Source organism: Dromiciops gliroides, chromosome 5, assembly GCF_019393635.1.
Source record: "Dromiciops gliroides isolate mDroGli1 chromosome 5, mDroGli1.pri, whole genome shotgun sequence".
Lineage (NCBI taxonomy): Eukaryota > Metazoa > Chordata > Mammalia > Microbiotheria > Microbiotheriidae > Dromiciops > Dromiciops gliroides.
Window position 1 is genome coordinate 90398854 of NC_057865.1, and position 26636 is coordinate 90425489.

The 26636-nt window shown below is 37.4% G+C and overlaps 1 pseudogene; it reads left to right on the forward strand.

Moving 5' to 3' along the window:
- The first annotated feature begins 4304 nt into the window (after nt 1-4304).
- The window catches only part of LOC122728734, a 28159-nt pseudogene continuing 5827 nt past the window's right edge, over nt 4305-26636 (forward strand).

Genomic DNA, 26636 nt, shown 5'->3' on the forward strand with positions numbered 1-26636 from the left:
CTCTGATTCCAAAGTCAGTGATGTTTCCAATGGCCCATACATAATGGAATGTTCCTGATCTTTCCAATAAGCCAGATATAATGGAGTATCCCTGCTTGCCTTTTCTCTACTTGCCTTTGTCTGCCTTTACTATGATACAGTGAACTAAAAACCAGGAAATCTGGGTTCTTATCCACCTCCCACCACTAACTCATCATAAGTCATTTAACCATTCTGTGTCTTAGTTTCCTTGCTAACCAATGGGGAATAAAATACTTAGAGAAACCGCTTATATAGTAGAAAGACAATGTGGTTTAGAGTCAGAGACCATGGGCTCCTATTCCAGATGTGACCCTCTCTTTCTAACCTTGAACAAGTCACTGAATCTTGTTGGGCCTCAGTTTTCTTATCTGTAAAATGAGGGAGTTGAACTAGATGGTCTTTGAGATCCTTTCCACCTCAATGTCTCATAATCCTACCTAGAATCATAGACTCCAAGTCTAACCTCTCCCTGAAGCAGGACCTCTACAGAAATGTCAAACGTAAAGTAGATTAAAATGTAACTGGGTGGGGCAGCTTGGTGGCACAGTGGATAAAGCACCGGCCCTGGATTCAGGAGGACCTGAGTTCAAATCCGGCCTCAGACACTTGACACTTACTAGCTGTGTGACCTTGGGCAAGTCACTTAACCCACATTGCCCCACCAAAAGAAAAAAAATGTAACTGGGAAGTAGTTAATAAAATAAATAAAAATACAGACATAAATAACATTACCTTTAAAACTAAGTCGGAGGGGCCGCTAGGTGGCGCAGTGGATAGAGCACGGGCCCTGGAGTCAGGAGTACCTGAGTTCAAATCTGGCTCAGACACTTAACACTTACTAGCTGTGTGACCCTGGGCAAGTCCCTTAACCCCAATTGCCTCACTAAAGAAAAAAAAAAAAAACCTAAGTCGGGGGCAGCTAGGTAGCACTGTGGAATAGAGCACTGGCCCTGGATTCAGGAGGACCTGAGTTCAAAACTGACCTCAGACACTTAACACTTACTAGCTTTGTAACCCTAGGCAAGTCACTTAACCCCAATTGCCTCACAAAAAAATAAACAAACAAAAACCTAAGTCAGTCCTGGGTCCCCATGTATCCTTATGTACAGGTGACTGGCCCCAGTTTCTATGGGAGTTTGATATCACCTTTCTACATGCAATTGTGCAGCCTCTCTTTGATCTCTGGTGGAAGGAAACTCATGACTTCATATTCCATTCTACTCCATTTTGGACGACTTTAATAATTTATAATTTTTTTTGTTTTTTTTTCTTATAATGAGCCAGCTAGGTAGGAAAATGGATAGTGTTAAACCTGAACTCAGGAAAATTTGAACTCAAATCCCATTTAAGACATTTAGTAGCTATTTGACACTGGACAAGTCCTTAACTGTTGTCAGCCTCAGTTTACTCATCTGCAAAATGGAGGTAATAATAACATCTATCTCCCAAAGTTATTTTGAGGGAAAAGTGAGATCATATTTGTAAAGCATTTTGCAAATGTCAAAGCCTTATATAAATGTTAGCTATTATTATTATAGCTATTAGCCAAAATCTTCCCTGTCACTTCTACTCCCCAGCCCTTGTTCTCCCCTCCTAAGTTAAACCCCATCTCCCTTATAGGCTGTTCCAAAATAGTCAAAATACATGAATCTGTATTGAAAAGCTTTATGCAAAAAGAAAAAGAAAAAAAGAATGCACTGTACAGATGGAAGGTATTTTTATAGCCAAATGAATGTTTTCCCCAGAAGGCCTCATCTATCTATTCTATTTTTGTCAGTGATTATAGAATATTTACTCACCCACAGTGATCAGGATGTCTCTAGGGGATACCAGGCTCATAGATGAGAATGTTTTGAAACCAAAAGCTATGACCTACCACACCTATGGTAACTTTGAATATTGAGCACATTAAGAACTTCAGCATATGTTCCTTGTTTGAACATCTCTCCACAGTGCCTAAAACTACCTGGGAAACAGTACATCTATGGAGATCATCATGGAGCCAGAGGCCAGCTGTGTTCATTTTGCTTATTCAATTCCTGTTTAGAAATTGCGATCATGTCAACATGATAGAAGACTTGGCCTCTTGGGTAGTAATTGTCTCCTTTGACTGGCTAAATACCAAGACAGAGATGAAATGGCCCAGAGTCAATCTGGTATGATTAAAATCAAATCTTGCTGCACAAATGATTTTTCCCCTGCCAAGTCATTTAACACATATTTAGGAAGAAAAATAATCTGTTAAATACCAGCTAGATCTTTCCTCTACACCAATGTCCTCACTGATTCATCTTTACTTAAGATGAATGACAATCAAAAACCCAGTAGTTGGAAGCTGGTAGCTCTTAGTTTGGGAAGTAATAGGTTGTTTCCATTTACTTTACAATGATACTCTAAAGAATAGAATTTGGTCAGTCAAGCTACAGGCATCTTTGTCCTCTCCATGAGCTGATAAGATGGAAAAACTATGGTCATATGGCAAAACCTTGCAAATTTAGACCAAGTTGAAAGAAGCATAGGGCTAAAATGCAGATTTTTCAAGGAAATGTTATATTCTTAACCTGCAATTGCATACAATAACTCAAACTCACTGTTGACAAAGTATTACCAAATAGAGGTCTTTGGGGGACACATTTTAATAAAAGGCAAAGACTTGCTTGTAATTAGAATATTCATTGTATGCAAATTGTATAGAAAAATGCTTGCAAAATGTTTTAGAGGGGACTCATATATCAGGTAGCTCTTAGACTAGATGACCTCTAAGGTCCCTTTCAAGTAGTATTTATGATTCTTCTGCTAAGTAGTTGAACATTCTTCTCTGACCACCATCCTCATATACCCCACCTCCATGTTGTTTACTATTCATTTGCTAAGTAAACTCTTTCTCCCTACTACCAAGATAAGCCAGCTCAGATGTGCTTAAACTGTCACATTCTCCAAATTATTAGGCTCTTAAGTAAGAATGGGGTGACAGTACCTCTTCCCATAAAATGATAGTCTTGGTAGCTTGCCAATAGCGTACACTGCTGGGCAGGAAACACAACTGACAGAGATTTCCTACTCATCTCACTATATTGTACAGTGCTATTTGTCTTACTGGCCAACTGGTTTCATGAGTGAAATTTAAGAGGCAGCAAAAGCACATACACTTGCCACAATGTCTGAAATTGTACTGATAGCACCATTCTTTAATTATAGGATCACAAATTTAGCTCGGAAATAGATCATGTGAGTCATTTAGTCTAATCCCCTTATTTCAAAGATTAGGAAATTTGGGCTCAAGGAGGTTAAATGTCTTGCTTGGGCTCACACGACTACTAAATATGGAAGACAGAATTTAAACTCAGGTCTTCCTAGTTCTAAAGCCAACACTCCAAGGGGCAGCTAGATGGTGCAGTGGATAGAGCACCGGCCCTGGAGTCAGGAGTACCTGAGTTCAAATCCGGCCTCAGACACTTAACACTTACTAGCTGTGTGACCCTGGGCAAGTCACTTAACCCCAATTACCTCACTATAAATAAATAAATAAATACATAGATAAATGAATGAATGAATGAATAAATAAATAAATGAATGAATGAATGAATAAAGCCAACACTCCAACCACTATTCCACACTGTCTCTTAAAGGTCAATGTTTAATGTCATCTATAAAGGAAGCACTTATTGGACTCATCTGTTAGAGATCTCCCCCATATCCCTGCCAAAAAATAATGTGTGTGTATGTATGTATGTATGTATGTGTATATATATATATATATATATATATATATATATATATATACACACACACACATATACACACACATACACATATAAATGTGTGTATTTATGTGTATATACACATGTGTGTGTATAGATGTGTATGTATATACATATACATACACACATGAGTCAAAGGGTCTGGATTTTAATTCTGGCTCTGACACTTATTAACTGTAAATACTTGGGCAATTTACATAATCTCTCAACTTTCTAATCTTTAAAATTAGAGGATTAAACCAAATCAACTACAAGGTTTCTTCCATCTGTAAATTTATGATCCCTTTGAGGACTATGAAGAAAGATAAGGGGATGTCCCCATCCATAAAGACTTTACAACATAGCTGAGGAAACAACGTGTATATTGATTTATATATCACTCTGTAGTGCCCTTTGGACTAACCAAGGATACATGAATATTAGAGGACATACTCCAAGGATTCATGAATACCAGTCTGAATGTAAATCCCCACAGCATTCAACTCTTTGATATTCAAGAAATTAGCTTTAACCTGGACTGACATGGCCAGAGCAGCTGAAGCCACTAGAGAAGAGGAAAGTAGTGCTAGAGTGCAACACCATCAGAAGGGTGAGTCCAGGATCCAGGGAGGCAAGTGGAGCTACTACCCTCAAGACAGGACAGTTTCACTAAGGACTGTGGGGAGCACCCTGAGAAAGCATAGAGAGAGAAAACCAGCCTTGCCAAGCTACAGGATAAGGTCCCTATGGACAAGTCCTGCATCAGAGTCATGGGGTAGACATCAAATTTGCTGAAACTTCTGAGATCCTTCTCCCTATTCTTCATTCCTAGAATAGAGACACCCGATACCTAAATTGAAGGTTCTTAAGAATTTGTCTTGTTTCCCTTTTTATTTTTACCTTCTTGTTTCCATTAGACTATAAGCTACTTGAGAACAGAGACATTTTTTTTTTTTGCCTTTCTTTGTATTCCCAGTGTTTAGCACACTGCCTGGTTACGTAGCAGGCACTTAATAAATTCTTGCTGACTGATCAATTTAAGGCTGTTCTGTTTTTTTCTAAAACAAACATGATTAACCATTGAATTACTGAACTATGTGCATTATGTGAATTATGAATTATGTGCAACTATAAAGCAAAGGCAGGGCAGGGTGTGTGAAGAGTAGTACAATTCCTAAGAGAGATAAAGAGAAATCGAGAAAGAAATCATAGACATAGGCATGAATAGACAGAGAAAAAGATGCATCATGACAATTTTCCTGGCTTCAGGATCAAGCTGAACAAAAGATAATGTTTTTTGGTAAATTCTAAGAGGAGGGGAAACAAGCCTGGCTGGACCCAGATCTTTCTAGGCAATGAGTGGGTAAGTTTGTTGTGTGTTTGTTTTTAGGGTGGGAGGAACTACGATAAACTGGGGATGGTATGAGGAGTGATCCCTCCATTATTTTCTTTTCCCTGTTGTTTTCTTGAGAAAGTTTGAAAAGAACTTTCTACCTTCCTCCTGAAGAGTTAGAGGTGAGGGAATGAATAGAAAGAGAGGAGGACCTGAAGAGAAGGGCTGGGAAAGAGTGGTGTTGCCCCATAAGGGCAAAGCATCTAATGACTCTCACTTTTTATTGGCTCAGGTATCCAGTCCAGCCTAACATCATCCCTACTACATTACTGTAAGATTTAATAGCAAAGGCCACAATATAACAGATCGACTAATTAAGTACTCAACTGGTTATTAATGCACATAATTAGGAGCCAAATGAGTGGTCAAGATAATAGGTGTTCAGGAATGGTAGAGATTTTTTTTTTCAGATTGGTTTAGGCTGAGATATCTACTAAGATGAAGCAGGATTTGAACTGATTGCTGTAGGATTATCAGTTAGAATCTATACCTTAAACACATGTATAGTGAGGACAGCTAAATTTAATTGAGAATAATGAAGCATAATCCAAATTAATGATGAAGCATAATACAGGCAGCTAACTAATGGCACAGTGGATGGAGTACTGGACTTGGAGTCAGAAAGAACAGATGAAATTTGAATCCTACTTCAGATGCTCACCATCTCTGTGACCACAAGCAAGTAACAGACTCTCTTTGTGTGTTTCTTCATCATTAAAATGAGGAAGTTGGATTCATTAGCCTTTAAGATTCCTCCTAGCTCTAAATCTATGACTGAATGACTATAGTGGTAGACACTAAAATAACTAATGGTGAGAAGCCCATAGAGTCTAGCAGGATAGCTATAGCAATGAAAAAGGAAAAGAAAACACCAATAGAGAGCTGGTAGGGCCCCAAAGATAAAATTAGCCTATTTCATAGACCAGCACAAAGGTACTCAGATATGAATAGGAATTTAAATTTCACCTTTTCCCACACTTAAATTTGCTCATGGAGACAGAATTGTTCATTTGAAAGAGAGGTTATTTAAGTTACTAATCCCTAGTTCTTCACTCCCTCAGTCTTACTATCTTTCAAAAAGGTATTTGACAGGTATATTCTCCTTATTCCTGGAGAATATAGAGTAGGCTTTTACCCATGTGTTTATTTAAAATATTCTCTCTCAAAACTGAGAGACAGACACATTAGTGCCAGATGTAAAAGATAATGGCCAAAAGCAATTTCAGATTTTAATTAGAATATCATTTTATGTTCAACTGTCATGATTTTTTCCCTTCTTCAAACATTTAAAGTAAAATCTAGGAAGTGTTGCACCACTCCAAGAGCGTGATGACACTCATACAATCCTCTGGAGGAGGATATGCTACTGATCAATTACATGGTTGGCTTGTTGAGTATAATGGGAGAAATCTACTCAGGTGGTGGCAGCATGCTGAATTTGAAATGTCAGTGATTGCCTGGAATTTTATTCAGGCTGAATCCGAAGTGATACAGAGCTTTTTATTATTATATCTTAAGAGTGGGATGAGACAGAAAAGAGGAGAGGTTATGGTTCACAGATTTTAGAAGAGGGAATGAGGCTTTGATTGAAAGTCAAGAGGCCTGAGTTTTACTATTTCCACTCTACTTATTAACCATTTGAATGAGTTTTTAAAAACTCTTCCTTTGAGCCTCAGTTTCCTTCATCTGTGAAATGGGAATAAAAACATCTACCCTTCCTAACTCATGGAAATTATTATTAATATGAGGATCAAATTAAACAATGTGTCTGAAAGTAATGGGAAAAAATAAATAATACAGATATTATTAATGGTATTTTGTATACATTATCTCATTTGATCCTCCCAACTCTGTGAAGTAGGTGGCTGCAGGTGTGATTATTCCCATTTGAGTCTCAGGGGAGTAATCAACTTGTCCAAAGCCACATTAGTATCATAATGAGTATCAGAAGGGAGACTGAAGACTAGGTATCTCCTGACTTCAGATCCAATGTTCACTATACCATACTGTCTCTCTAAATAAACCATACAAATCTAAGGTATCACTATCATAGCTCTATTAGTAAAGAAAAGGTATTTTCCAATAGTAAATCATGTAGGAATCTGAAAAAGTTGGCAAAGTAGATTCATGCTATGAATTTAATATAAGGAGTAATTATGCAAAGGAAAACAGAAACAATTAAGAGGTATGTACTGAGAACCTAGTGTGTACTTCAGCTGAGGTTAAGCATTATGGAGGATAGAAAATAAATATGACCATACTCAAGGAGTTTACAGTCTAATCAAGGGATATAATCTCACATGAAACATTGGGAACTGGGATCTGAGATGTAGAACTAGAAGGGACTTTGGAGATCACATAGTCCAAACCCCTCATTTGATAGATGAGAAAAAAGTCCCAAAGAGGCTAAGTGACTTGCTGAAGTCACAGAAAAAGTAAATATAAAAGCTAGTATTTGAATACAGGTCCTTCAGCACCAAAGCCAGTGTTCTTTCCACTATACCATGTTGCTTTCTTTAATATATATAGGATATATTATATATAATATAGCACATATCATATCTAATACACAACATAGTGTATCATATATATGATATATACTATAATATGTGATATATATTTTCCTATCTCATATATTTAAATGCTAACTTTTGCGATGTAGACACTAAGTCTTATAAAAGTTGAGAGAAACCAAGAAAGATTAGCCCATTGGAAAACTGAATAATTTACAGTCTCTTGGGAAAGGGAACCAGGGCTGGCCCTAGATTATCCAGTTTTAATGACTAGATTCTAAGGGGAAGAGAAAGAAACATATATTTATTAAACACCCACTGTGTACCAGGCAGTGCGAAGACCTTTACAAATATTTTCGCTTTGCAGCCTCACAACTCCGTAGGTGCTAATATTATCCCCATTTTATAGATGAGGGAATTGAAGGTGAGAGAATTTAAGTAACTTGCCCTAAATGACACAATGAGTTTGAACTCAGATTTTCCTTACTCTAGGCCTAGCACTGTATCCACTGTACAATTCAGCTGCCTTTAATCTACACTAGAAGTTGGCAAACCTTCTAAAATAGTATGCCCAAATTTTGAACCCTGTTGTTCTGGCATACCAGGAGTTAGAGAGGAGGATGGTTGCCAAGTGCATACTCCCATCTAGAGAGATGAAAGGAAATGCCAACTCTCACAAACAAGAAAAAGAAGTTTTTATAGCAGTTCTTGAGAATTAAGGGAAGGGTGATATCAACTCAATGCCAGGAGAAGAGTACACTAATGCCAGCTTATATGCATGGGGTTGACAAAGGGGAGAGCACCAATTATTGCCTCTCAGAAGTGACACTATCCAGCCCATATTCCACTAAAAAACAACTCAAGAACCTTATAATGATTTCTGACTCATGGACAGCTCTATTGCATAGTGGGTAGGTCGCTGAGCCTGGAATCAGAAAGACCTGGAGTCCCCAGCCTCAGCCAGTAGGTCTGTGACAGTGGACAAGTCATTTAACCTGCTTGTCTTAGTTTCTTAATCTGTAATATGAGGACAGTAATAGCACCTGCCTCACAGGGTTGTTATGAGGATAAAATTATATAAAAAGTGTTTAGAACAGTGCCTGCCACACAGTAAACATAACATACATTATAGCTTACCCCTGTTTACCTCAGTTTCCTCATCTGTAAAATGAGGTGGAGAAGGAAATGGCAAACCACTCTAGTATCTTTGCCAAGAAAACCCCAAATGGTGTCACAGAGTTGTACATGACTGAAACAAGTAAGGAGCAGCAATTTTATGATTAGCTATTATTATAATCCTATATTTATGAGATAACCCTCTTTTGAGACTACCTACCTGGGCCCCAGTAGACTTCAGCAAGCAGATTTGGGAGTGTTGTATACCCAGTGCTTAGCACAGTGTTGGGCAAACAGTAAGTGTTTATTAAATATTTACTGACTGATTTTTATGCTTGAAGAGTAGATCTATCCATTTGCAGACTCATCATTCAGCAATGTTAGGACCCATAGGATTGCCCCTCACTTGATAACAAGTTCCTATCCCTAAATTCCCCCCTATAGGGTGCCTCTCTTTGGGTGATACATGTCACTCAATCCTACAACTAGAAACATATTCAGATCAAGAATCTAGCTCACCCATACCAAATTTGAAGCTATACTATAAAGCAGCAGTCATCAAAACTATTTGGTACTGGCTAAGAAATAGAGTGGTGGATCAATGGAATAGGTTAGGCACAGTAGGCATAATAGTAAATGACTATAGTAATCTACTGTTTGATAAACCCAAAGACTCCAGCTTCTGGGACAGGAATCTGGGATAGGCTATTTGCCCCATACAAGTATTTGATAAAAACTGCTGGAAAAACTGGAAGATAGTACGGCAGAAACTAGACGTAGACCAACATCTTATACCTTATACAAAAATAAAGTCAAAATGGGTTCAAGATTTAAACACAAAGTGTGATACCATAGATAAATTAGGAGAAGAAGGAATAGTTTACCTCTCAGATCTATGGAAAGGAAAACAATTTATGTCCAAACAAGAGATAGAGAATATTATGAAATGCCAGATGGAAGACTTTGATTACATTAAATTAAAAAGGGGTTGTACAAACAGAAGCAATGCAGCCAAAATTAGAAGGGAGGCAGAAAACTGGGAAACAATTTTTACAGCCAGCATTTCTGATAAAGGCCTAATTTCTAAAATATATAGGGAACTAAATCAAATTTATAAGAATCCAAATCATTTCCCAATTGAGAAATCATCAAAGGATATGAACAGGCAGTTTTCTGATGAAAAAGTCAAAGCTATTTATTACCATGAGGAAAAAAATGCTCTAAACCACCTATCAGATAGGCTAATATGACAAAAAATGAAAATAATAAATGTTGGAGAAGCTGTGGAAAAATTGGAACACTAATGTATTGTTGGTAGAGCTGTGAACTGATCCAACCATTCTGGAGAGCAATTTGGAACTATGCCTAAAAGGCTATGGGATTGTTCATACTCTCTGTATCCCAAAGAGACCATAGAAAAAGGAAAAGGACCCACATGTACAAAAATATTTATAGCAGCTCTCTTTGTGGTGGCAAAGAATTGGAAATCAAGGGAATGCCCATCAATACAGGAATGGAAATGATGAGCAGAGAAACCTGGAAGGACTTACATGAACTGATACTGACTGAGAGATGCAGAACCAGGAGAACATTGCACACTGTAACAGCAACATTGTATGATTAACAATGGTGACAGACTTGGCTCTTCTCAGCAGTGCAATAATCCAAAACAGTTTCAAAGAACTCATGATAAAAAATGTTTTCAACATCCAGAAAAAACAACCACGAATTATGAAATCTATTTCTACTTTTGGACTGTTTTTTTTCCTTCTTTTTTGAGGTTTTCCCCTTGTTCTCTGATTCTTCTTTCACACGATGACTAATGTATAAATATGTTTAATGTGATTGTACATATACAACCTATATCAGACCACTTTCCATCTTGAGGAGGGAGAGAAAGGAGAGTGGGAGAAAAAAATTTGGAACTAAAAATCCTGTCAAAACAAATGTTGAAAACTATCCTTACATGTATCTGGAAAATAATAAAATACTTTTAAAAACAGAGTCAAGGGGGCGTAGCTAAGATGGCGGAGAGGAATTAGCAAGCTGCCTGAGCTCTCCTTCTGTTCCCTCAAAAAGAATATTAAATCAAGCCTCTGGAGGGATTCTGAAACTACAGAACCTGCAAAGAGACAGAGACACACAGTCTTCCAACCAGAGATAATTTAGAAGACTTCAGGAAAGGTTGATCTGACTCAGGTAAAAGGGAGGCGCAGTGCAGAGCAGCAGCCCCGCGCCAAGGAGGTCGGGGCAAGTCAGCATGAAGCTGCGGGCCACAGCCAAACAACTAAGACCCCTGGATCCTGGCTCAAAAATCTGGTGGCCCAGCAGGACAGTGGAAAAACCTACCTGCACTAGCTGAGAGGGCAAGTTGCCAGCTGGAGGGCCAGGAACAGTATAGGCGCGACTAGGCCCACTGATCCTAGTGCACTCAGACAGGAATTGGGGTGGGGGGTGGGGCAGCGGAACTGCACACACTTAAAGTCCTCAGTGTAAAAAGCTGGTGAAACAGCACCTATACCCCTGCACAAGAAGCCCAAAACAGGGACCCTGGGGCCCCCAGAGCAGACCTCAACTTAAAAAGTAAATAAATAAGCTGCAATAATGAGTAAGAAGCAAAAAAGAACCCTCTCCATTGAGAGCTTCTGTATCAATAGGGAAGAAGAAAACACAAACTCAGATGAGGACAATACCTTCAAATTGCCTACATGTGAAGCCTCAAGAGGGAAGGTGAATTGGTCTCAAGAACAAAAAGCCTTCCTGGAAGAGCTCAAAAAGGATTTTAAAAATCAATTGAGGGGGGCGGCTAGGTGGCGCAGTGGATAAAGCACCGGCCCTGGATTCAGGAGTACCTGAGTTCAAATCCGGCCTCAGATACTTACTAGCTGTGTGACCCTGGGCAAGTCACTTAACCCCCATTGCCCCACAAAAAAAAAAAAAGAAAAAGAAAAAAAAACAACTGAGAGAGGTAGAAGAAAAAACAGGGGGAGAAATGAAAGCAAAACAAGAAAACTATGAAAAAAGAATCAGCAGCTTGGAAAAGGAAGCACAAAGATTGACTGCAGAAAACAATTCCTTAAAAAATTCATCTGGCCAAATAGAAAAAAAAGATGATTAATTTCACTGAAGAAAACAATGCCTTAAATATTCATTTGGCCAAATGGAAAAAAAGGTGCATAATCTCACTGAAGAAAACAATGCCTTAAAAAATTCATTTGGCCAAATGGAAAAAAAGGTGCATACACTGAAGAAAACAACACCTGAAAAATTAGAATTGGACAGTTGGAAGATAAGGAATCCATGAGACAGCAGGAATCAGTCAAGCAGAATCAAAAGAATGAAAAAATAGAAGAAAATGTGAAATACCTCATTGGAAAGACAACTGATCTGGAAAACAGATCCAGAAGAGACAATTTGAGAATCATTGGACTGCCTGAAAGCCATGATCAGAAAAATAATCTAGACACCATATTCCAGGAAATTATTAAGGAGAACTGCCCTGATATTAGAGAATCAGAGGATAAAATCATCATTGAAAGAATCCACTGATCACCTCCTGAAAGAGACCTCAAAAGGAAAACCCCGAGGAATATTGTAGCCAAATTCCAAAATTATCAGGTGAAGGAGAAAATACTCCAAGCAGCCAGAAAGAAGCAATTTAAATATCATGGAGCCACAGTCAGGATTGCTCAGAACCTGTCAGCTTCAACATTAAAAGTCCGCAAGGCTTGGAATATGATATTCTGGAAGGCAAAGGAGCTTGGATTGCAGCCAAGAATCTATTACCCAGCAAAAATGTTCATTCTCTTTCAGGGAAAAAGATGGACGTTCAATGACATTGGGGACTTTCAGTGTTTCTTGATTAAAAGACCAGAACTGAATAGAAAATTCGATCTTAACATAGAAGACTCAAGAAAAGTTTAAAAAGGTAAACAGAAGGGGTTAAAAAAGTTACTGAATTAGGTTAAACTGTTTACATCCCCACACAACAAGACAATACTCAGAACTCTTAAGAATTGTAAATGTATTTGGGCAGAGAGAAGGACTTTACACAGAGGGTAAAAATATAAATTGTCTTTGATGTGATGACACAAAGAAAATTAAGGGGTTAAAAAGGGAGTCTATGGGGAGGAGAGGAAAAGGGAGGTGGAATGGGGTGAATTACATCATATGAAGAGGTAAAAAAAAAACTATTACAATAGAGGGAAAAAAAGGAGGGGTGAACACTGTTTCAACCCTACTCTCATTAGATTTGATTCAAAGAGGGAATAACATATACGTTCATTGGGATAAAGAAACTTAGCTCATTCTTTAGGGAAGTAAAAGGGGAAGGGAAAGGGGGGACTGATAGAAGGGAGGACAAAAGCAAGGAAGAAAAGGGTAAAGAAAAGGGAGGGGGGTGATAAAAATGGAGGGCAGTTTGGGGGAGGCAGGGGTAAGAAGCAAAACATAGGTGAGGAGGAATAGGGTGAAAGAAGGGGAAAATAGTACAAAGGGGGTAAATAGAATGGAGGGGAATAGACAGTAACAATAACTGTGAATGTGAATAGGATGAACTCTGCTGTAAAACAGAAGTGATTTGCAAAGTGGATTAAAAACCAGAATCCTACAATATACTGTTTACAAGAAACACATTTGAAGCAGAGAGATACACACAGAGTAAAGGTAAAAGGCTGGAGAAGAATATATTATACTTCAGCTAAAGTTAAAAGCAGGGGTAGCAATCCTTATATCAGACAAAGCACAGGCAAAAGTAGATCTCATTAAAAGAGATAAGGAAGGAAACTACATCTTGCTAAAAGGTGCTATAGATAATATGTATGTGCCAAGTAGTATAGCATCCAAATTCTTAGAGGAGAAGTTAAATGAGTTACAAGAGGAATTAGACAGTAATACTATACTAGTGGGGGATCTGAATCTCCCCCTCTCAGAATTAGATAAATATAGCTGAAAAATAAATAAGAAAGAAGTGAAAGAGGTGAATAGATTACTAGAAAAGTTAGACATGATAGATGTCTGGAGAAAATTGAATGGGGATAGAAAAGAATATACCTTTTTCTCAGCAGTATGTGGCACGTTTTCAAAAATTGACCACGTATGAGGGCACAAAAACACCATAGTCAAATGTAGAAAGGCAGAAATAGTAAATGAATCCTTCTCAGATTATGATGCAATAAAAATTGTATGTAAGAAAGAGCCATGGAAAAGTAGAATGAAAATCAATTGGAAATGAAATAATTTCGTTCTATAGAATGAATGGGCCAAACAACAAATCATAGAAACAATCTATAACCATATCCCAAATAATGACAATAATAAGACAACATACCAAAATTTAGGGGATGCAGCCAAAGCAGTGCTTAGGGGAAAATTTATAGCTCTAAATGCTTACATGAATAAAAAAGAGAAAGAAGAGATTAATGAATTGGGCATGCAACTTAAAAAGCTAGAAAAAGAACAAATTAGAAATCCCCAATTAGATACTAAACTAGAGATCCTGAAAATTAATGGAGAAATTAATAATATTGAAAGCAAGAAAACTATAGAATTAATCAATAAAACTAAGAGCTGGTTTTATGAAAAAAAAAACAATAAAATAGATAAAATATTGGTTAATTTGATTTAAAAAAAAGAAAGAAGAAAACCAAATTACCAGTATCAAAAATGAAAAGGATGATGTTACCACCAATGAAGTAGAAATTAAAGCAATAATTAGGAATTATTTTGCCCAACTGTATGTGAATAAATTTGATAATCTAAATGAAATGGATGAATATTTACAAAAATACAAACTGCCCAGGTTAACTGAAGAGGAAATAAAATTCTTAAATAAACCCATATTAGAAAAAGAAATTGAACAAGAACTCCCGAAGAAAAAATCCCCAGGGCCAGATGGGTTTACAAGTGAATTTTATCAACCATTTAAAGAACAATTAATTCCAATATTATACAAATTATTTAGAAAAATAGGTGAAGGAGTTTTACCAAATCCATTTTATGACACAAATATGGTGGTGATACAAAACCAGGCAAAGCAAAAACAAAGAAAGACAATTATAGACCAATTTCCCTAATGAATATTGATGCTAAAATCTTAAATAAGATATTAACAAGGAGATTACAGCAAGTGATCACCAGGATAATACACTATGACCAGGTGGGATTTATACCAGGATTGCAGGGCTGGTTCAACATTAGGAAAACTATTAACATAATCAACCACATCAATAAGAAAACTAACCAAAATCATATGATTATCTCAATAGATGCAGAGAAAGCTTTTGACAAAATACAGCACCCATTCCTAATAAAAAACACTAGAGGGCTTAGGAATAGGTGGAGCTTTCCTTAAAATAATAAACAGTATCTACCTAAAACCATCAGCAAGCATTATATGCAATGGAGATAAATTAGAGGCCTTCCCAATAAGATCAGGGGTGAAACAGGGATGTCCATTATCACCCCTATTATTTAATACTGTACTAGAAATGTTAGCTTTAGCAATCAGAGAAGAGAAAGGAATTAAAGGAATTAGAAGAGGCAAGGAGGAAACAAAACTATCACTCTTTGCAGATATGATGGTATACTTAAAGAATCCTAGAGAATCAACTCAAAAATTACTTGAAATAATTAACAACTTTAGCAAAGTAGCAGGATATAAAATAAATCCATATAAATCATCAACATTTCTATACATGACCAACAAAGTCCAGCAGCAAGAGATAGAAAGAGAAATTCCATTTAAAGTAACAGTACATAATATAAAATACTTGGGAGTCTATTTGCCAAGACAAACCCAGGAAATCTATGAACACAATTACCAAACACTCTTCACATAAATCAAATCAGATCTAAATAATTGGAAAGATATCAATTGCTCGTGGATAGGCAGAGCTAATATAGTAAAAATGACAATACTACCTAAATTAATTTACTTTTTCAGTGACATAACAATCAGACTACCTAAAAATTATTTTATAGAGCTAGAAAAAAATAATAACAAAATTCATCTGGAAAAACAAAAAATCAAGAATATCAAGGAAAATAATGAAAAAAAAAATGCACAGGAAGGTGGGCTAGCAATACCAAACCTGGAGCCTTACTATAAATCGGCAGTCATCAAAACTATCTGGTACTGGCTAAGAAATAAAGTGGAGAATCAATGGAATGGGCTAAGCACAGGAAACACAGTAGTAAATGACACTAGTAATATAGTGTTTGATAAACCCAAAGACTCCAGCTACTGGGATAGGAACTCAGTATTTGACAAAAACTGCTGGGAAAACTGGAAGATAGTATGGCAGAAATTAGGCATAGACCAACATCTTACACCTTATACTAAAATAAGGTCAAAATGGATACATGATTTAGACATAAGAGGTGATACCATAGGTAAATTAGGAGAGGAAGGAATAATCTACCTTTCAGATCTTTGGAAAGGAGAACAGTTTATGACCAAACAAGAGATAGAGAATACTATGAAATGCAAAATGGATGATTTTGATTACATTAAATTAAAAAGGTTTTGTACAAACAGAAGCAATGCATCCAAAATTAGAAGGGAGGCAGAAAGCTGGGAAACAATTTTTATGGCCAGTACTTCTGATAAAGGCCTCAATTCTAAAATATATCAGGAACTAAATCAAATTTATAAGAATCCAAGTCATTCCCCAATTGAGAAATGGTCAAAGGATATGAACTGGCAGTTTTCTGATGAAGAAATCAAAGCTATCTATTGCTATATGAAAAAATGCTGTAAATCACTAATGATTAGAGAGATGCAAATTAAAACAACTCTGAATTACCACCCGACACCTATTAGATTGGCTAAAATGACAAAAAAGGAAAATAATAAATGTTGGAGAAGCTGTGGAAAAATCGGAACACTAATGCATTGTTGGTGGAGCTGTGAACTGATCCAACCATTCTGGAGAGCAATTTGGAATTATGCCCAAAGGGCTATAAAGCTGTGCATACTCTTTGACCCAGCAATACCACTTTTGGGTCTTTTTCCCAAAGAGATCATGGAAAGGGGAGAGGGACCCACATGTAAAAAAATATTTATAGCTGCTCTTTCTGTGGTGGCAAGGAATTGGAAGTTGAGGGGATGCCCATCAATTGGGGAATACCTGGACAAGTTGTGGTATATGAATGCAATGGAATACTATTATGCTGTAAGAAATGATGAGCAGGAGTTCAGAGAAACCTGGAGGGTCTTGCATGGGCTGATGATGAGTGAGATGAGCAGAACCAGAAGAACATTGTACACAGCATCATCAACATTGTGTGTTGACCTACTGTGATGGACTATATTCTTCTCACCAATGCAATGGTACAGAAGGGTTCCAGGGAACACATGATGGAAGAGGATCTCCAAATCCAGGGAAAAAAAAGAACTGAGTATAGATGCTGAATGAACCATACTATTTCTTTGGTTTGGGTTCTGTTGTTTTTCTATTTTGAGGTTTTTCCTCATTGCTCTGATTTTTCTCTTATAACACGACTAATGCAGAAATATGTTTACTGTTATTTTATATATATATATATATATATATATATATATATATATATATATATATATATATATATATATATATATATATTTGTGTGTGTGTGTGTGTGTGTGTGTGTGTGTCTGTGTGTATGTCTGTGTGTAACCTATATCAGATAACCTGCTGTCTAGGGGAAGGGGGAGGGAGGGGAGGGAGGGAGAAAAATCTGAAATTGGAAAGCTTGTATAAACAAAAGTTGAGAACTATCTTTACATGTAATGGGAAAAAATAAATAAATAAAATACTTTATTAAAAAAAAAAAGAGTCTAGCTCACAAGACAAGTGTGCTCCTTGCTCCAGCCATGAACAGACAAGATCAACAGTTGCCTCTGTTAATAAGGTTTGATGCTTACTGCCCAACATAGCTATAAGTAACACAAACCTATGGAGAGATAGGAGCAGAGGGCACAATGCTCTGCTTCCCATTGCTACTTTTTCAGGGCTTAGCAAAACAAATAAACAAAAAATTTACAAAAAAAAAAAACCCTCCATGCTGCTGGCTCCTTTTTTCCTTCACTGTGTACCATCTTTGAAGTGTTTCTTTCATGGCATAGTTTGGCCCAACTACACAATTTGTTCTCTGAGAGCCACTAGCATCATTGAGGGGGAAGAGTCACACAACTGGAACATAAGAAGATTTTGATAAAAATAGAAAACAGGAAAACTAACAGTACAGAACCCAATAAATGTGTGTTTCTATTCTGAGTCTGTGTTGGGCGGGGTGGGGAGGTAGGGAGGGGGGACTTAAATTCATCCAAGGGCAACAAGACAAAGCCAGGGATTTAACATCAATGCAAATCCAACGAGTGGAATATCTAATTCACCTCTGACCGAGACAGAACACAGAACATTGAGCATGTCATATGCATGGGGCATCAGAAATGAGCTGGTCCAATCTGTGCTATCTAGCTTTCCAAAGACCAGCACCCACCCTCGTGTACACCTCTGCCATCGTCATTTAACTACTTTGTCTTTATATTCTTTATAATGCAAGGTATATAATTGAAAGTAGGGATTGTTTCATGCTTTTCATTTGTATCTCTAAAACCTAGTACAGTAACTTACACAGCATAAGGTGCTTAATGAAAGTTTGCTGATTGATTTATTGATTGATCACAGACTTTCTCTTCCAATGTGCTAAGATCCCCACCCAAAACCCTCTCTCTTTCTTCCTCTCCCATTCCAAGTTAGATAATAAGCATTGCCCCAGCAGGATGAATAGCACAGATGCATATACATATGTGTGTATACTTATAAATATATGTGTAAAAATTATATATCTATATAGAATGCATTCATATATAATGTATTCATATAGATAATGTATTAGTATAGAGTATATATTCATATGATATATTTGTATAGATAATATATTCATATAATGTATTAATATACATATACTGTATACATGTACATATACTATATACATGTACATACATCTGTATCTGCAGATACAGATATGGAAATACCACAATTCTTGCCCTTGGAGGCAATCCCAAAAGATCAACATATTGGAGATGTGCACACCAATAGAAAAGAGGCAATGAATCACTCCCACAGATGCAACAGGACTCTTCCTTGGATTGAAAAGTCTTGGTCTGAATCTCTTTCACTGTTAATTCAATTATGCCTAAAGGCAAAAGATTTTTTTTTCCAAACATTGTTGACAATGGTAATCACTACCTGCTCTTAAATGCCTTAGTTAGTATGCTACTTTGATATGCTGGAAATGAAAGGGCAAATTCTTCACCTGTTTCTTTCTTCACAGCTCTGATAAATTGCCCCAGTTATCATGCTAATATAACGCCATCATTTGGGGGGGGGGGTTGAGGGTTAAGTGACTTGCCCAGGGTCACACAGACTCCATCGTTTTCCAGATGAGAAACTTGAGGCCCAGGTAAGGAAAGTGATTGTTCAAGGTCACACAGTAATTGGCAGAGCCAAGGATCAATCCTAGATCCACTGTCTCACTATCCAATGCTTTGCCCCATACAAAAAGCTGCTTTAGAATGGATAAAATAATCAAAACAGTCTTTATGATAGGCTACTATTGACCACCCAAAAGTAAATGCTGGGACAGATGCCTCTAAAATCAGGCTAACAATTGATTGAAAAGCATTGGCTAGAGGCACTGGCCCTGGATTCAGGAGTACCTGAGTTCAAACCCAGCCTTGGACACTTAACACTTACTAGCTGTGTGACCCTGGGCAAGTCACTTAACCCCAACTGCCTCACCAAAAAAAGAAAAAAAAAAAAGAAAAGAAAAGCATTGTCTAGGTTGAATGAGTTACTAGATCTGAAAGAGTAAAGGAGTCAGAAGTTTGTAACTTCAAATGAAACCACCTGCTTGATGGAATCTTTGCAAGCTGCTGGTTTTTCCCAGAAGCAATTTTCCCCCTTTTGGGACTTGGTTCAGCAAGTTTAAAAAGAAACATTCAATTGAAAGAAGCAATCAATGCAATTTAAGAAGCATTAACTGCTTCACTGCACTATATGTTTAGCCCATTTCTGGGTCCTATGAAGGACCCTTTGTTGGCATTTTCCTGGCTTCCTCAAAACATGAGCTCAGCTTGATGTAAACCTTGAAGTTGGACAAAGATAATTTGGTTGTCGATGATGATAATGTTAATACTTAATATTTCTATAGCCCCTTAAGATTTGCAAAGCACTTCACATATATTATCTCACTTGATCCTCAAAACATCCCTGAGTGATAGATGCTGTTATTGTCCCATTTTATAGATGAGGAAACTGAGACTCGGAGAGGTTAAGTGGTTTAACAGCTAAGTCAATAAAACAGCTAGCATATGAGATGGGTTTGACATTAGATACTAAGAGAGTGTCTTAAACATTCTTAACTCCAAGGACAACACTCTATTCATTATGTCACTTAGCTGCCTAAGCAAAGAAAGAGGAAGGAATAACAGGCAAGGGACAATAATCTGAACAGATTTATCTTTTTTATCCTGGTCCTTCCCTTTTGGCCATCCAAGACATACAAGCATACCCACTCCAGAATTGTGGCATGAAGGAAATGAAGGATATTGCAAGGCTCAAATGAGACAATGGATGTAAAATACTTTGTAAACCTTCATTTTTCAGCTGTTTTTTTCAGTCGCATCCAAATCTTCATGACCCCATTTGGGGTTTTCATGGCAAAGATACTGGAGTGGTTTGCCATTTCCTTTTCTAGCTCATTTTCCATATGAGCAAACAGGCAAACAGAATTAAGTGTCTTGCCCAGGCTCACACAGCTAGTAAGGGTCTAAGGCCACATTTGAACTCAGGAAGATGAGTCTTCCTAACTCCAGGCCTCGCACACTATCCACTATGCCAACTAGCTGCCTACAATGCTATATAAAGATCCTCCATCATCATCATCAGGTTACAGTCGTGATGACTTCAATTCCTAAGCCTTCAACTGTCTTCCTCTGTGGATAATTAAGCTAGTCTTTTGAGTGGTTATGGATCTTATCTAGGAAGTACTGCAATGTTTCAGAGTTCAAGGCAACCATGACAATGTCACCCATGAATAGGAGCATCTGGAGGGAATTACTTCTCAAAGGAAAAGAAGAGGGAAAGGAATATTTTTTAAAATACCTACCATGTGCCATTATGCTAAGTGTATTACAAATATTATATCATTTTGATCCTCACAACAATTCTGAGAGGCAAGTATTATTATTAGTCCCATTTTATATTTGGGGAAACAGAAGCAGAGGTTGTGACTTGCCCAGTGCTGGTATTTGAATTCACATCTAACTGTTCCTGTGCTCTATCTACTGTACACATAGAAGTGACAGGATGAACTAAAGCAATAGCCTGTATAAGTAGTAATCAGAAACAGATATCAGATGCATTATAAGCATAGAACTGTCAGAATTTAGCAATTCATTGGTTATGGGTAGTAAAAGGGAGAAGAGTCAAGTTACCTAAAAGGGGGCTATGCTGGATTTCCTCCCTGAAAGTAAAACAAAGACCCACCTTTTTTATAAGTGTATTCTTGCAATGTTGTTGTATGACTACAAGTCATGAAAAAGCTATAATCTCTAAAGAAATGAAAATAAGTGGTCCCAGAGGACAATGGATAGGCACAAGGTGGCTGTGAATAAGCTGAAATACATGACAAACATATATTTACAAAGGAGAAGGAGATTAAAGGAGGTCATCAAAGAAGCGCTTTATGCAGAAATATATTTAACATTATTGTACATATATAACCTATATCAGATTGCTTTCTGTCTTGGGGAGGTGGGAGGGAAGAGAGTGAGGGAGAAAAATTTGGAACTAAAAATCTTATGAAAACAAATGTTGAAAACTATCTTTACATGTAACTGGAAAAAATAAAATATTTTTATGATAGAGAATAAGTACATTATGAAAACATATGAAAAGAATGAGATGGACAGCCTCCATGTACCATTGATATTTTCACCATAATAAGGAAAAAACAGGGAAGATGACCAAAATATTGGGGAGAAACCCATCATAAGAAGTAACCTTATGTTAGTTCATGGACAAGAGTCATCCATGATAGGCAGGCATTAATGCACTGTGATTTGTATGACTGAACAAAATATCCACATTGACGAAATCACAGACATATTAGAATACACAGGTAGAAAACACGCATACATGTAACCGTATGTCACCAACTGCCTGTTGGATATCTACTCCTGAATGTTCCATAGGCAACAAAATGTCAAAAAAAAAGTTTATTATGTTGCTCACTAAACTTACCCTTCTTCCAACCAACCTTTTAATAAGAAAAGCACACTCTTCCTAATCACTCAGGTTCAGAACCTCAAAGTCATACTTAACATATGTTTCCATTCCTCTCCTCCCCATCACATTTAATTAGTTGCCAAGTCTTGTTGTAGAGGAGAATGGATATCTTCTATATGCCCCCTTCTTTTCACTCATAAAATTACCACCCTTATTCAATCCCTCATCCCCTCCCTTGTCTCATTCTAACAACCTCCTAATTGTTCTCCCTGATTCTAGTCTCTCCCTTCTCCATTCAGTTCTACACATGGCTACCAAAATCATCTGTGAAAGTCAGAAGTGTGACCATATCACTCCTATGCTCCAAAAACTTCAGGGGTTCCTCATTGTTGGTAAAATGTTCATACAAAATTCTTAGCTTGGTGTGTAAAGCCCTCATCAATCTTATTTCTACCTACCTTTCCAGCTTTGTTTTATATAACTCCTCTTCATAAACTCTACATTCTACCTAGACTGACGAACTAATCATTCCCAGAGCTCTACACATCCATGCACTTACATAATCCATTCTTCATTCTGAGAATATGTACTCTTCTCATTTCTACCTCTTCAAATCCTTACCTTCCTTTGAGACTCAGTTCACATGCCGCCTCCACCATGAAGCCATCTCTGTTTCTTCCCAATTGTTAGTGCATTACCCTCACTCAGTTTTCAGTGTACTATACTCTTTTCTATACATGCTATGTCCCTAAATAGAATGTCATCTCCTTGAGGACAGGAACTGTTTAGCTTGTGCCTTTATATTTCCAGGACCCAGTACAATATCATGTGAACACAGTAGGTGCATAATCAATGCTTGTTGCACTGAATAACATGCATACCTGCAAAGATACATGACAGGATAGAAAAGACGTATCTTTTCTATATATACATTATAGGAGGCATTATGATTTGACAGTGATTTAATTCCTTTGGATTCTATTGTCCTACATTAAAATCCTCCTATGGTGTCTCATTATGGTCACCTATCATATAGTATCGAGAGTGGACTAGAGTAGATCAGGCCAAACTAGAAACACTGTTAAGTGTGGCCATAGCAGTGAACTTCATGCCTGTCTTCTAAGGGCCAACCTGGCTAGGGTGAGGAAGGTTCATAACCAAAGGGTCAGATGAGGTGATCAATTCTTTTAGAAAGAGAAACTCCTGAAACTGTCTCCTAAGGTACATGGAGGGACCGTCTGCTTCGTTACAACATATTCCCATAGCCAGGAAGTCATGTACCTTTGAAGTCTCAAAGAATTTGGCAGTATTATGTTGTTGTTGTTTTGCCTTTTCACTTCTGAAATTTTGTAGTTACAGGCCACAGTGATTCCTACAGTACAGCAATAAAGCTCAGTCACATTGAAGGCTGGCTCATCCCTGTTCTGTTTACTGATAACCAACACAACTGTCTCAAAAATCCAGGAAATAATAGGTTGTTTGCAAGTCCCAAAAGGCTAAAAACTGCTGACATGATTATTTGTAAAACTGGCTAATTGCCTGGTTAATTTCCAAAGTATAAATTCTACTATTCTGTAGTTTTCCTAATTGGATAGTCTAATGTAGAAAATCAAAAACAGGTCCCAGTGCTATAAAAGTTGCAGCTAGTCATTCTTTTATGTCCAAAGACTATTTTCCCACTAGATAATTCAGGCCAAAGTATTATCAACAATGGCATGTCTTTGTGAAGAGGAAATTAGATTTTCTTGTTACCTCTCCTTAAAGTGGGGAAAATGATATTACATTCCCATTTTCTCATCATATAGCCCAGGAACATATAGCATTTATCAGGCTTGCTTATGCTTATTGCAAATGACCAGAGTTTACTGTTTAAATGTTTCTGAAACAGCAGGTGAAGGATGTTAAAGAGTCAGTCCTGTTTGAATGAGCCAACAATAGCAAATTGCATTGTAATTCTTTTCCCCCCCTTGGTTGCCACTGAAGATTCCTGTTCCTTACCAACCAGGTCAAGAGTATGAGAATAATCAATCTCAGGAGCAATTTCAACTGTACAGCGCAGGGTAAGGATCCCGAAGACAAAGCAGCAAATATGTCCTGGGAATACAGAAGAAATGGTAGCCACCTACTTCTCCTAGAAACTTGGTTCTCTAGGAACTGACACAAATTCACTTGGCTTCAGACAGTATTCCTGCCCCTGGGTTGACCAAATTCCGCTCAAAGCTCACAAATTTTAGCTGTCTGAGGTTTAAAAACCCAAAGCCTCAATCGAATCATTGGATCAGTGGGCTATTGGCAAAAGACTCTTCAAGTGAAGTACATTGCCATCCTTTGTGGGACCCAGCCCCTTTGCCTAAACTTCATCACTACCCACCCAGCCCAGTCAGATATTCTCCAGCACTCAGAAACACACAAATCATCTTGGCTTATTGTTCATCTTAATAACACCTCACTCAAAGTGGTGGCAGGTTCAAATAGCACTTTAAGGTTTACAAAGCACTCTCCTCACCACCCTATAAGATATGTTATGCAAGTATTATTATCCCCATTTTAAGGATGAGGAAATAGAAGCAGAACTTAAGTGACACATACTGGGATGCCCAGCTAGTAAATCTGCCTCTACTGAAATCCAAGGTTCCTGACTCCAAGACCAATGTTCTTCCAACTCCACCACACTAACTCTACTCCAACATCCCTTAGCAAGAAGTCCAAAATTACAAAGCATGGTTTATATTCCAACTCACCAAAGTTTCAAAGTCCAATGGTAACTAATGGATAGGATCTCATGACCTCTAACACGGATAAGCCACAGGCTAAGAAAGTGTTACAGACTACAAGGGCACAAAATTGGTACCACATAATTCTTTTGATAAATTCTATGACTAAGACCTTGGTTTTTGTTGTTTTTGTTGGTGGTGGTGGTTGGTTGTTGTGGTGGTGGTTGGTTGGTTGTTGTTATTGTGGTTGGTTGGTTGTTGTGGTTGTGGTTGGTTGGTTGTTGTGGTGGTTGGCTGGTTGGTTGTTGTGGTGGTGGTGGTGGTGGTGGTAGTTGTGGTGGTTGTTGTGGTTATTTCTGGGGCAATGAGGGTTAAGTTGGCTTGCCCAGGGTCATACCACTAGTAAGTGTCAATTGTCTGAGGCTGGATTTGAACTCAGGTCCTCCTGAATCCAGGATGGTGCTTTATCTACTGTGCCACCTAGATGCCCCTTTGTTGTTTTTGTTGTTGTTCAGTCATTTAAGTCATGTGTGACTCTTTGTGATCTCATTTGGGGTTTTCTTGGTAAAGATACTGGAGTGTTTTGCCATTTCCTTCTCCAGCTCATTTTATACATGAGGAACTGAGGCAAACAAAGCTAAGTGCCTTACCCAGGGTCACACAGCTAATAAGTGTCTGAGGCTAGATTTGAAGTCTGGGAGATGAGTCTTCCTGACTTCAGGCTTGGCACTATATCCACCATGCCACCTAGCTTCCCTGTGCCACCTAACTTCCCTAAGACCTTAAGTCACTTAAAATAAAGCTCAATGGGGAACAGAAATATAGGCATTCAGAGAAAGTCCTACCACTATACTCCTGAGCTACATTGTTGCCTTTCTCTGCTGCTCATTCTTCCGTCAAAATATTTGGTTCTCTAGTAAAAGTAAAAATGCCAGCCTAGGAAATACCAGCCCAACAACTTTAACTATCTCTGCATCTATAAACTGACTGTAGGCATCCTTAGAGTGGGAAAAGTGTTGCCCTCATTACAGCTATTGGCAACAACTTCTGCCTTCCAGTTGGTTCAATTTCCCTGCCTCATTGATTCCAATAACACAAAAGAAAGCACGAAAGAGGCCTTAAAGTACTTTTTCTCTTATTAAACACATTGCACAAAAGAAGATAATTTTATTCTAAAATATATACTCTATTTTTGATAACTAAAAAGAAAAATATAAAATATGGAATAAATGATAACAATTTAAAGCCTTATTGCATTTTTAATCCAACGTAAAAGGGAAAAATCCTCTGTGCAATGTGGTCTTGTTTATTCCATGTGCATATATGTAATGTATACAGTTATATATGTGCATATGTTTATGTTTATATGCACATACAAATATGCTTTTCTCACATGTAGCAAACATGATGAAAATGAGCTTTTATAATGTATTGAAACAAGGATATGGATAATCTAGAATGCTGTTCATGATGCATGGCCTCTGACAGATCATCCTCAGATTCAGAAATGGATTTTATATTAAAAGTATAGATGCTATGGGAGCTCACATACTATAACTGCTTTTTAGCAGCCATCAAGATAAAGTATGATTCACATTTTGGTTTCAAGCAGAAAATATGTAGTTTGCTTTAATAGTAAAGATTAATTACTTTACTCAAAATCCAACTGAAAGGTATCCAAAGTGATCAGGTGATCATTTATTGTTCCACAAGCAAGTCAGAGTAAACAAACAGATCTATATTTCCCCAATTTTTATATAAGAGCATGCTGTATGATAGATGCTAATGAAAATATAGATTACCTGACTACCTGAAAGTATCACAAAAGGTGTATATCCTGCATTTTTAATTTTTTTTTTTTA